Consider the following 12,023-nt stretch of genomic DNA (forward strand, 5'->3'; position numbering starts at 1 on the left):
TTCTTTTCTTACCACTTCTTTCAGTTTAGGATTCAGACGTCGTTGAGGATCACAAACTGGTTTGGCATCTTCTTCAAAATTTATTTTATGTTGACATAGAGTGGGACTAATGCCCTTAAGATCATCAAGAGTATATCCAATAGCAGCACGGTGCTTCTTCAGAGTTTTCAATAATCTTTCTTCTTGATGCTCTGAAAGGTTAGCATTAATAATAATAGGATATATCTTCTTTTCATCAAGATAAGCATATTTAAGATTATCAAGCAACAGTTTAAGCTCAAACACGGGATCACCCTTAGGTGGAGGAGGATCCCCTAGGATTTCAACAGGCAATTGTGTTTTAGCATAGGTTCTTGTTTAAAGAATACTTCATTTATTTCCCTTCTTTCATTCATAAACATATCATTCTCATGGTCTAGCAAATATTGTTCTAAAGGATCATTAGGAGGTACGACAATAGAAGCAAGACCAATAATTTCATCCTTAATAAGTAATTCTTCTTCACGGTGTTGTTTACTAAATTTATAGAAATTAAACTTATGAGTCATATCATCCAAGCCAATAGTAACAACATTCTTTTTGCAGTCTATCCTAGCATTAACTGTATTCAAGAAGGGTTTATCAAATATAATGGGACAAAAACTATCTTGTGAAAAACTAAGAACAAGAAAATCAGCAGGATATTTAGTTTTCCCGCATAAGACTTCAACATCTCTAACAATTCTCATTGCTTAAATAGTATCTCTTTTAGCAAGTTTAATTGTGACATCAATATCTTCTAACTCAGCAGGTGCAATTTCATGCTTGATTTCTTTATACAAGTCATAAAGTATAACACTAGCACTAGCACCAAGCCATGATAACAATGATCACCTATTTTAACAGAAATAACAGGCACGCCTATCACATGTCTATGTTTATGTTTAGCACAAGGTTTAGCAATTCTAGCAGTTTCATCGCAGAACTGGATAGCATGCCCATCAATATTATCAAACAAGAGCTCTTTAACAATAGCAATATTAGGTTCAACTTTAACTTGCTCGGGAAGTGTATATGTTTTAATATTTATTTTATGGACTATAGTTGAAGCTTTAGCATGATCCTTTATCCTAATAGGGAAAGGTGGTTTCTCAACATAAGAAGTAGGAACAAGAGGATCATTATAAGTGACAGTCTTTTCTTCAACTTTAATAGGTGCAACTACTTTTACTTCTGTGGGAGAATGATATTTAAACCACTTCTCCTTAGGGAGATCAACATAAGTAGCAAAAAATTCACAGAAAGAAACTACTATCTCAGAATCAAGTCCATATTTAGTGCTAAACTTACGAAAAACATCGGTATCCATGAAAGATTTAACATAATCAAACTTAGGTGTCATACCTGACTCCTTACCATTGTCGAGGTCCCAATCTTCAGAGTTGCATTTAATTCTATCCAATAAATACCATTTGAATTCAATAGTCTTCATCATAAAAGAGCCAGCACAAGAAGTATCAAGCATGATGCGATTATTATCAGAAAGCCGAGCATAATTTTTTTGAAGAATTGTTTCTCTTGGAAGCTCATGATTGAGGCATGAATATAACATTGATTTAAGCCTCCCCCAAGTTTGGGCGATGCTTTCTCCTTCGCGAGGCCAAAAATTATATATATAATTGCGATCATGATGAACAAGATGCATACGGGAATACTTTTAATGAAATTTCAATTTCAATCTTCTATAGTTTCATGATCTCATATCATTACATAGCCTATACCATGTCAATGTGTCTTCCTTCAAAGATAAAGGGAAGTCCTTCTTCTTAGCAACATCATCGGAAATACCTACAAGCTTAAATAATCCACAAACTTTATCCACATATATTAGGTGTTTATCAGGATGCTTTGTTCCATCTCCTGTAAAAGGATTAGCTAGCAGTTTTTCTATTATACTCGAAGGATACTCATAAGGAATTTCATTTTCAATAGGTTCAGTGGGTTGAGGAGCAACTCTTTGCTCTACTGGTCAGGGTGAAGATACCCCGAACAAGCCCCTCAGAGGATTACTTTCCATACTAACAAGTGACAGTAAATTTAAGCACACTATATAAATTTTTTCTTACCAAATTCCACCTACCAAAGGCGCTTCACTCCCCGGCAATGGCGCCAGAAAAGAGTCTTGATGACCCACAAGTATAGGGGGCCTATCGTAGTCCTTTCGATAAGTAAGAGTGTCGAACCCAACGAGGAGCAGAATGAAATGATAAACGGTTTTCAGCAATGTATTCTCTGCAAGTACTGAAATAAGTGGTAACACATAGTTTTGTAATGAGATAATTTGTAATGAGTAACAAGTAACAAAAGTAAATAAAGTGCAGCAAGGTGGTCCAATCCTTTTTGTAGCAAAGGATAAGCCTGGACAAACTCTTATATAAGGAAAAGTGCTCCCGAGGACACATGGGAATATCGTCAAGCTAGTTTTCATCATGTTCATATGATTTGCGTTCGGTACTTTGAGAATTTGATATGTGGGTGGACCGGTGCTTGGGTGCTGTTCTTACTTGAACAAGCATCCCACTTATGATTAACCTCTATTGCAAGCATCCGCAACTACAACAAAAGTATTATGGTAAACCTAATCATAGCATGAAACATATGGATCCAAATTAGCCCCTTACGAAGCAACACATAAACTAGGGTTTAAGCTTCTGTCACTCTAGCAACCCATCATCTACCTATTACTTCCCAATGCCTTCCTCTAGGCCCAAATAGTGGTGAAGTGTTATGTAGTCAACATTCATATAACACCACTAGAGACTAGACAACATACATCTCATCAAAATATCGAACGAATACCAAATTCACATCTTTACCTAATAATAAAGCAAATTGGGTTTCTGTTGTACGTCATCGCACATTTTACAAAAAGACCCTATGGTATGAGGTATTCATCCCACAGTCCTTTTAAGTGGATAAGGACCACGCTTGTGTCCCCGACTCGAGCCCACGCCCATGCTGCTCCTAGACGTTCGCGGCGGTCTGGTGGCTGCGCTCCGTGATGCAGAAGCTGGACGGGGAGAAGAGGGGCGGGGGCAGGGATGTGGAGGAAGAGGGGTGGGGACGAGAAGGAAGAGGGGTAGCATGGGTGGAGGCGGAGGAGACCGCGGCGGTGCGGGGCGAGGCAGAGGAGTGCTGCCCCAATACGGCAGGAAAACGAGATGCTCGGCGGCTCTAGCGGGCGAGCTGGGCTGAGCCAGTCCACGCGGCAGACGAACGGGCACTACTCTCGGTTGTCCTCCTCCAGACGATAGTCGATGCAGGAGGCGGCGGCGGGTCGAACAGACGGATCGAGGCAGAGGAGCTCGAGGCTGACAGAGAGGTTTCTGGCAGCGAGAATAAGGGTGCTGCGGGTTGTGTTCCATGGCCACTTCCTTCCCTGGAGAAAACAGAGATTAGAGAGAGAGAAGGGGAAAAAAGCCCAGAGAGGAGGAGTAGACGGCTGGCCTGCGTGAGGCGGCTCTCCCGACGGCAGACGAGGCAGGAGGCTGCGGATTCGGCTGCTCCGGCGTGGATCCGGTGACGCGGCAGATAGATCGAGGCGGAGGAGCACAAGGCCGATGGATAAGTGGCCGGAGATGGCGGGTGGGGTGCTGTGGGGGTTGTCCATGGAAAAAATTGAGAGAGAAGAAGGAGAGGGAAAATCCGAGTGAGAGGAGGAACAGGGGCGGCTGCTGGCTGGCCTGCTGCTAGCGGCTCGAGGCACCATCTCCGGGTGCGGTCGGAGGAGGCACCTCACGCGAGCGAGGGAAGGGACGACCTGGGCGGTCACAAGGGACGAGGACATGCTCTCCTGCTCTCATGGCCAAGGAAAAAGGAAAGAACTGAGATGTAGGGGAAGGAAGCGAGGGAGAAGGAGGTGCTGCGGCAAGGCGCTAGAGCTTTGGTGGGGAGAAGATAAGGTTGGAGGAGGGACAGACAGCGATGGGAGTCTGGGGTCAGATGAAATGCGTCACCCGCGCAAGATGGTTGGTGTGCACCTGAGGCTCTGGACACGAGAGCACTTGATTAAATTGACCAGATTTGGTAATAATAAAAAACTAGGTAGATTAACTAGGAGGGACACGCTCCATTTACCAATAAGGTCGCTTGACTCTCGCGATGCATGCATTTTTTCTCTCTGAATATACATTTTGGTTTTCCTTTTTGAAGTTGGATTTGCATCTATTTGTGTTTTTTGATGTACTCATATTAACTACGTAGGTCAGGACACACATGGTAGAAATATATATGCCTGGTCGCCCAATGAAATTAATACATAAATTATCTCTGTGCTTTGTTGATTCTGATTTATACGAGTGCATAAGAAACCATTGGTGTCAAAACATAGACATTTACATGTCATGGCCACCAAGTTAATTATTCTTAATAAAGTTGTTATTTCGTATCAGGAAGAAGATGCCATGCTTGATATCCTTGAAGATGGTCATGTTGAAGGTAGTTCGGATGAACGTGGCAACCACCTTATACATCCTTTTGACCCAAACATTGATGCTATGAAGAAACATGAAACAATAGCATCCAGACAAAATTACTTTGAAAATGTTGGATATGCGACATTTTTATTGTCTGATGTAAGTGCAATGGTTAATCTTCCCGTGTGGTATGCTTTGTCACTAGACATCGACGGAGTGAAGTTAGACGAATGACATGGTGTATATAGCAATGCTCTTACTTTAACTTCATGTTACTGCTATCTAAATTGCTTCAAGGAAAAACATGATACTCTAGCATGCATACGACACATATATTCTGATGCTTATCTCCAGCGTAATCCAATTTTAATAAAGCGTTCACTTTCTTAAAATAAATAAAAACCCATGTTTTTCTGAAAAGTAAAAAATAAGAAGTATTCACATACTATTCCATGAGTCACTACTCTTCTATATGATGAAGAAAGCTAAGGTGGCTTCTCAACATTCAAAATTTAGACTCCAAAAAGTAATAATCAAGGTTATCTTATTATGGACATTTATCAAAACTGAATGTAAAAAATGGAGCGTAATAGCACATGAATCATGTTTTGCGAGTCTTTATGCCCGTTGCAATGCACGGGCATTTGTACTAGTGACTACTAATAGCAAGACTTCTCGCTTGTCCTCAGGAACAAACGTAACTACTCACAAAGCATAAACATGTTCATAATCAGAGGAGTGTTAATATGCATAAAGGATCTGTACATATGATCTTCCACCAATTAAACCAACTAGCATTAACTACAAGGAGTAATTAACACTACTAGCACCAATCCCGGACTTGAAGACAAGAATCGGATACAAGAGATGAACTAGGGTTTTGAGATGAGATGGTGCCGATGAAGATGTTGATGGAGATTGCCCTCTCCCGATGAGATGAGCGTTGGTGATGACGATGGCAATGATTCCCCCCTCCGGGAGGGAAGTTTGCCCGGCAGAACAGCTCTGCCCGAGCTCTAGATTGGATCCGCCAAGGTTCCGCCTCGTAGCGGCGGAGTTTCATCCTGAAAGGTTGCTTCTTATTTTTTTTCTCGACGAAAGACTTCATATAGGAGAAGATGGTCATCGGAGAGCCACCAGGGGGCCCACAAGGCAGGGGGCGCGCCCTAGGGGGGAGCGCCCCCACCCTCGCGAGAAGGGTGTGGGCCCCCTGGTCTTCATCTTTGGCGAGGATTTTTCATTATTTATTATAAGGTGTTCCGTGGAGTTTCAGGACTTTTGGAGTTGTGCAGAATAGGTCTCTAATATTTGCTCCTTTTCCAGCCCAGAATTCCAGCTGCTGTTATTCTCTCTCCTTATGTAAACCTTGTAAAATAAGAGAGAATAGCCATAAGTATTGTGACATAATGTGAAATAACAGCCCATAATGCAATAAATATCGATATAAAAGCATGATGCAAAATGGACGTATCACACCATGGCCTGAATACGACTAGAAACCCAACCATGTGCCAGGATTCAGGCCAACAGGAGGCCCAGTAGACCCACAAGCACATCATGACAAATTAGGCCCGCAAGCCTGCCGTTGAGAGGAGCTCGAGAGGGTTGGCGCATCAACGCTTATAAACCACTCTCGAGCTCTCTTAGTTAGCGAGGTGGGACTAAAGTTTTGGCCGCGACGCGAGGCAGCACAGGGCCTTTGGTCCCGGTTGGTGCCACCAACCGGGACTAAAGGGGTGCATTTGTACCGGTTCTTGACATCAACCGGTACCAATGCCACCCCCCTTTAGTCCCGGTTGGTGCCACCAACCGGGACCAAAGGCCGCCGCTTCCCGCCCTTTGGGCTGCCGAAAACTGACCTTTGGTCATGGTTGGTGGCACCAACCGGGACTGAAGGTGGCATTGGTCACGGTTGGTGCTATGAACCGGTACCAATGGTCTGGGTATATAAGCTGGACTTGTGAAAATTACAAAATTTCACCGTCAGTTTGTGCCCGACGCCCCAGCGCTGCTCCTCGTCGCCGTCGCCGTCATCACCCCTGCCTCTGACCCCGTCGCCGCACCACCCCTGCGTCCGACGCAGTCGCCGCGCCGCCCTGCCTCCAACGCCGTTGGCGCGCCGCCCTGCCTCCGACGCCGTCACCGTGCTGCCCCTGCATCCGACGCCGTCGCCGCGCCGCCCCTGCCCCCGACCATGCAGTCACCGTGCCGGCCCCTACCCCGTGCCCGAGCCCCTTCCCGCGGGCCGCCCCCGCGCGCCGGCGCCCTCTCCTCCCCAGCCGTCGCCATCGCCAAACGCGCCCGCTGTGAGCCGCCGCGCCGGTCTGGCTCTGTTTTTATTTTGTATTAGATTTTTTTTTCATATATATAAAATGTATATTTGTATGTATGTGGCTATATGTAAGTTCAGAGCATGTTTTTTATTAGATTAATTTCTTATTAGATTTATTACATTAATTTCTTTGTTCACAGCATGTTTTTGTTCATATATGTATTTTTTTGTTCATATGTGTATTAATGTTTTTGTTGCATATATGTAATTTTTTTCAATGTATATATGTATGTGGTAGCTATATATGCATGTTGATTGGGGGGGTGGGGGTCGATATACCCCCTTCCCGATAATTTCAACACGAGGGGAGGTCGATATACCCCCTCCCCGATAACATTTTTTAGAAAAGTTTTATATATCTAGCTAGGAAGAAAGGAAGAAGGAATGAACTAAGAAGATGAAAAAAAGAGGAGACAAAGAAGGAATAGAGGAGAAGAAGAAAAAATAGAGTCTATTTTTTTCTTCTTCTCCTTTATTCCTTCTTCTTCTCCTTTTTTTCTTCTTCTCCTTTTTTATCTTCTACTTCCTCTTTCTTAATTTTTATCGGGAACTCCGTTCCAAAATAACTTCGACATGATGGGCAATCGATATATATAGCCCCTCTCGACCATGATAACTTATACCACGGGAGCACCCCACGGCCCTCTCGCTCGACCAAAACTCTCGAGGACACCCAAACCATAGAAAAAAATGATGTAGGTCTCCTACCCCCTCCCACCATGCCCCTACCCGACAAACTCTCTCGAGGTCACCCAAATTTACCAAGTTAAAAGAGCGGTGTCGTCGAGGCCACCGCATACCCTTGAAGCGTTGCCAAGGGCACCCCAAACACTTGAAGAGTTGCCGATCGAGGCCACCCCAAACCCTAGAGAAGCAGCGTCGAGGCCACTAATTAATATGATTCCTTATTTTGATTAGCTAGCTAGTTCTACGTTTGCCATTAATATATCCATCTGTCATGTTTGAATAATAATTGCCATGTTGTAAAAATTTGCAAACACAATGGACCCCCGAGACGAAGCAACAGAAGCGATTTTGGGGGACATAATCGCACACGAAAGTGAGGCCGTCTTGTCGTTTCTCAACGACACCGATGGTTTGGAAGGAGAGGGTGAAGAAGCAGACTACGATGATCGAACAATGGAGGAGGAAGGACATGATCATGATGGCTCCGGTGACCCAATGCCGGTGCAAGGACACCGTGATGACGGCTCCGGTGACCGAACGGAGTCCGGCCAGGTATATATATATATTAATTGATGCATTAATTGTTTTTGGTATGTACACATATATTAATGAACTCTCGTATTTCTTCTTTTTTCTAGCCCTCCGGATCGAGCACAACTTCGGTAAAGAGACGAGGCCCGAAGAAAAAGTTGCGCTCGGATGAAAGGTTTGAGATCATAGAAATCGCCCGCGATGGCATGCCGATTGAACCCATCCGGACAAAGGAAGCATTTGCTGCTCAGTGCGGGGTTCTTGTTAGGGACAAGATCCCGAGCAGCATCCACCAATGGTTGAAGCCGGCTAAAGAAGACCCTGAGGTGTCTTATGTCCCTGATATACAGAAACATGATCTTTGGTCCGCGCTGAAGGAAAATTTCACCCTACCGCTAGAGGAGGATCCGGAGAAGCCAGTTAAAGAGTAATTGATCAAGTCTCATGCTCTTACGAAGATGACAGAACTATTTAGGAGGTGGAAGAATGAGCTGAAAAAATTTGTCGACAAAGAAGGGACACCAGAATTCATCGGCCGGTATGAGAAGATCAGAGATCATTGGCCCGCATTTGTGGCCCACAAGACATTGGACAAGAGTAAGAAGATGTCAGTGACAAATAAGAAGAATGTTGCGGAGAAGAAGCTTCACCATCGCACGGGGTCAGGTGGCTACCTCAAAGCCCGGCCATTTTGGGCCAAGGCTGAGAATGGCCTGCTTGATAAAGGGGTCGAACCAGAGACATTGAGGTGGCCAGACTGTTGCCGGACTTGGTTCTTCGGGGCTAGCGGAACCTTGGACCCTGTATCAGGGAAGTGCGTTTGGACTGACGAGCAAATGAGAATACCAGTCACGAGGCTTCAGGAGTATATCGATGCAGCCCAGCAAGGGACGTTCGTTCCAGACAAAGAGAACGACAAGCTCACAATGGTCCCCCGGAATCCTGAGCACCCTGGACGGACACGAGGCACGCCAGGCTCCGTACCATGGAAGGCTGGGTTTCGGGACGCATGAGGTTACAAATTCCAGGAGAGTAGAAAGAAAGTGGAGCAGATCCAAATTCAGGCACTGCACGCAAGGGTACAAGCAATAGAGCAATGAGAAGAAGATCGCAACAAGTGACCCGACGAAGCTTCCCCGAAGCTACCCCGCCATCTCAGCGGAGAAGCAGCGTGGCTTCCACCGAGCTGCAGCAGCTGGAGCTTGCCTTCATGGCTCCTACTAGCTACCCCATGGACTTAATCACGGACTCTCAAAATTGCCACCTTATGACGCAATGGATGAAAATGAAAGTCAAGGCGGCTGTTGGCTCTGTTGCACCTCCTAAACCTGGCGCAAATTGTCACTGCCGGCCGATTCCAGAAGGATATGCTAGGGTGATGGTGGACGAAATAACGGAGGGATTTGAGGAGCTCGAGCTTGACCACCCTACCGGTGAAGGGGAGACTCGGCTAGGTTCTGCTCTGAAGACTCCATGCATATGGCGGAAGGAGCTTATCAACCTTCCAAACTGGATGCCTCCTCCTCCTCCACCGGCGAGTCAGGGCACTCCGCCTCCTCCTCTGCCTCCACCTCCGTCGAGTGATCAGGGTAGTCAGTCTCCTTATCCGTCACGTGGCGGCACTCCACCTCCTTCTCCGCCTGCGCCGGCGCGCCCGAGCAGCCAGCCTCATCCACCTCGCCAGCAAGGGCAGAAGAGACCCGCCACCACTACGGCTGCTCTGGCATGTCGTAGTCCTTATCCTCCACCTCGTAAGCAAGAACGAAAGAAGACAGCCGCAACCGCTCCATCTGCTCCGGCGTCTAGCAGTACAGCCAGAGGCGGGAGGCAATACAGATTCGGTCCACCTCTCAAGCCTCTAGAGAAGTTACCATACAAGAGGACCGTTGAAGAAAACGTGAAGATCGTTGAAAAGAAGTGAAGGACATCTTTGAAGGGGTGAAAGCAAAGAGACATCCACCTCCGGAGGAGAAGGTAGATCCGATGAAAGCAAAGCGCACTATCGATGCCCTGAGGAAACCACCAAAGTCTCCGCTGAAAAAAACTATGAGCGCATTACTGCAAAGGTATATATCGAAGCGGAGCGGTCGGGAAGTACTATCAGTGATCGAAGGTTTGCAGAACGACAAGTTGGGAAAAAATGCCCAACTCGGTGAACAAGCGGACCAATCGTGCCCCCCGCTCAAGGTGTCTAGCGATATCGTCGCTAATGATCCGAGGATGGTGTCCGGTTATAACAATCTTGGAGATTACCTGCCCGACGATGTACATTATGATTTCTTGGAGGTGGAAGAACACCAATACCATTACGAGAAGCCTTTTTCAAAGATGAAAAATTTCTAACAATGATGATGCGAAGATTCCATGATTGGTACATGAAAACCTGCAAAGAGTCTGGGGGGACAAATACTTTGTATCTAAGAGTTAAAGAGGAGCACGACCTCGTTGGAATTGATTTGTTGATTGTTCCATTTTGAGGAGTTCTTCCAGTGGTTCAATCAAAAGGCCCTCGATAAATTAACGGTCACTTTCTACTGTTTGTAAGTACTACTTCTGTCATTAAGTTTCTATATATAGCTCAGCTCTTTCATTGCATGTATATATGATTATCCTCACTATATTATGCAGATTGAAGATCGTCGAGTGCAGAAAAGCAGAAATGTATGATATTGGGTTCATTAACACAAATCTCATAGATGAATTTCATGTTAAAAAGAACGCCAAAGATGCTGAGGCCAACTTGCTCAAATCATTGATAATAAATCAAAATAAAGATAAAATACTCTTTCCTTACAACTTCAAGTCAGTGATACTGTCTTGTGCATATTCCATTTCCCTTATTTCTCGAGCGAGGTTATAGTAATGTAATTGATGAGTTATGCATGTGTGCGTAGCTTCCACTATATTATCCTGGAGAATAAGCTTGAGCAAGGAATAGTAACCGTCTTAGACTCGAGACGAGAAGATCCCGAGACCTATGCGGACATGACTAAAATTCTCAACAAGTAAGTTCAATCGATCATTATCGCACCATATAGACAACTTTTTGTTAATTTCCTGGTATCTCAAGTAATAATTATTTTCTTTATCTTGCAGGGTTTGGAAAAAGTTCACCGAAGAAACTCCGGGACTGTCGAAGGAGCTAGCTAGTCCCGTTGATTCTAGCAACGTTCATCAATGCCATTTATAATGCTTCATTATTTGTTTGATTGACCATTGTTTCTCGTAAAGTGCTTGTGGCAGGAACAAGGGAATGATTACTTTGGATACTACGTGTGCGAGTTCATCTACAACGCGACTTGCAAAGATAAGCAGGGCTACTCCAAAAGACAATTTGATGTGCGTAAGCAGTAATATTCACAATTTCATTTTATTACACCATCATTTCTATTGAGTTTCATTCATATATATATATATATATATATATGTATTAACCCCCTTCTTCAAATTAGACGTGGGAGATGCAGAATGAACTCCTACCAGAAGATCGCATGAAAACAATTCAAGAGGATTTGGCGGGATTCTTTCTTGACCACGTCATCAATAAAGTCGGTGAATACCATGTGGAACTTGATTTCCGATGCTAGGGGATTCTAAGAGATCTTACATATTGTATATGTATGTAGCCAGTAGCGTCGGATAGATAATACGAAAACTTGTTGTTCGACCAATCTCTTGGAGAAGGAGAGGTCGATCGCTTCTCTCGGTATGCATGACGAACTTCTGTACTTAATGGTTTCCTTCATTTTCTTACTAGCTAGTGTGTCGAGGGCGTCTCTATACGTATAGTACGTAGCATCAACCAAGCACAGAGATAAGAGAGGACACTTCTCTCTATTAATTAATTAGCTACCTAACACAATATATGAAACACCTTAATTAACCATACAAACCCCCAAATCCTCCCCCCTTCAGAAAAAAAACCTAGCCTCTAAACAACTGAGGCGTGGATGCCTTTTGGTCCCGGTTGGTGTCACCAACCGGGACCAAAGGCCCCCCTGCCTGGGCTAGCCGCAGCG

Source organism: Triticum aestivum, chromosome 5A, assembly GCF_018294505.1.
Source record: "Triticum aestivum cultivar Chinese Spring chromosome 5A, IWGSC CS RefSeq v2.1, whole genome shotgun sequence".
Classification (NCBI taxonomy): Eukaryota; Viridiplantae; Streptophyta; class Magnoliopsida; order Poales; family Poaceae; genus Triticum; species Triticum aestivum.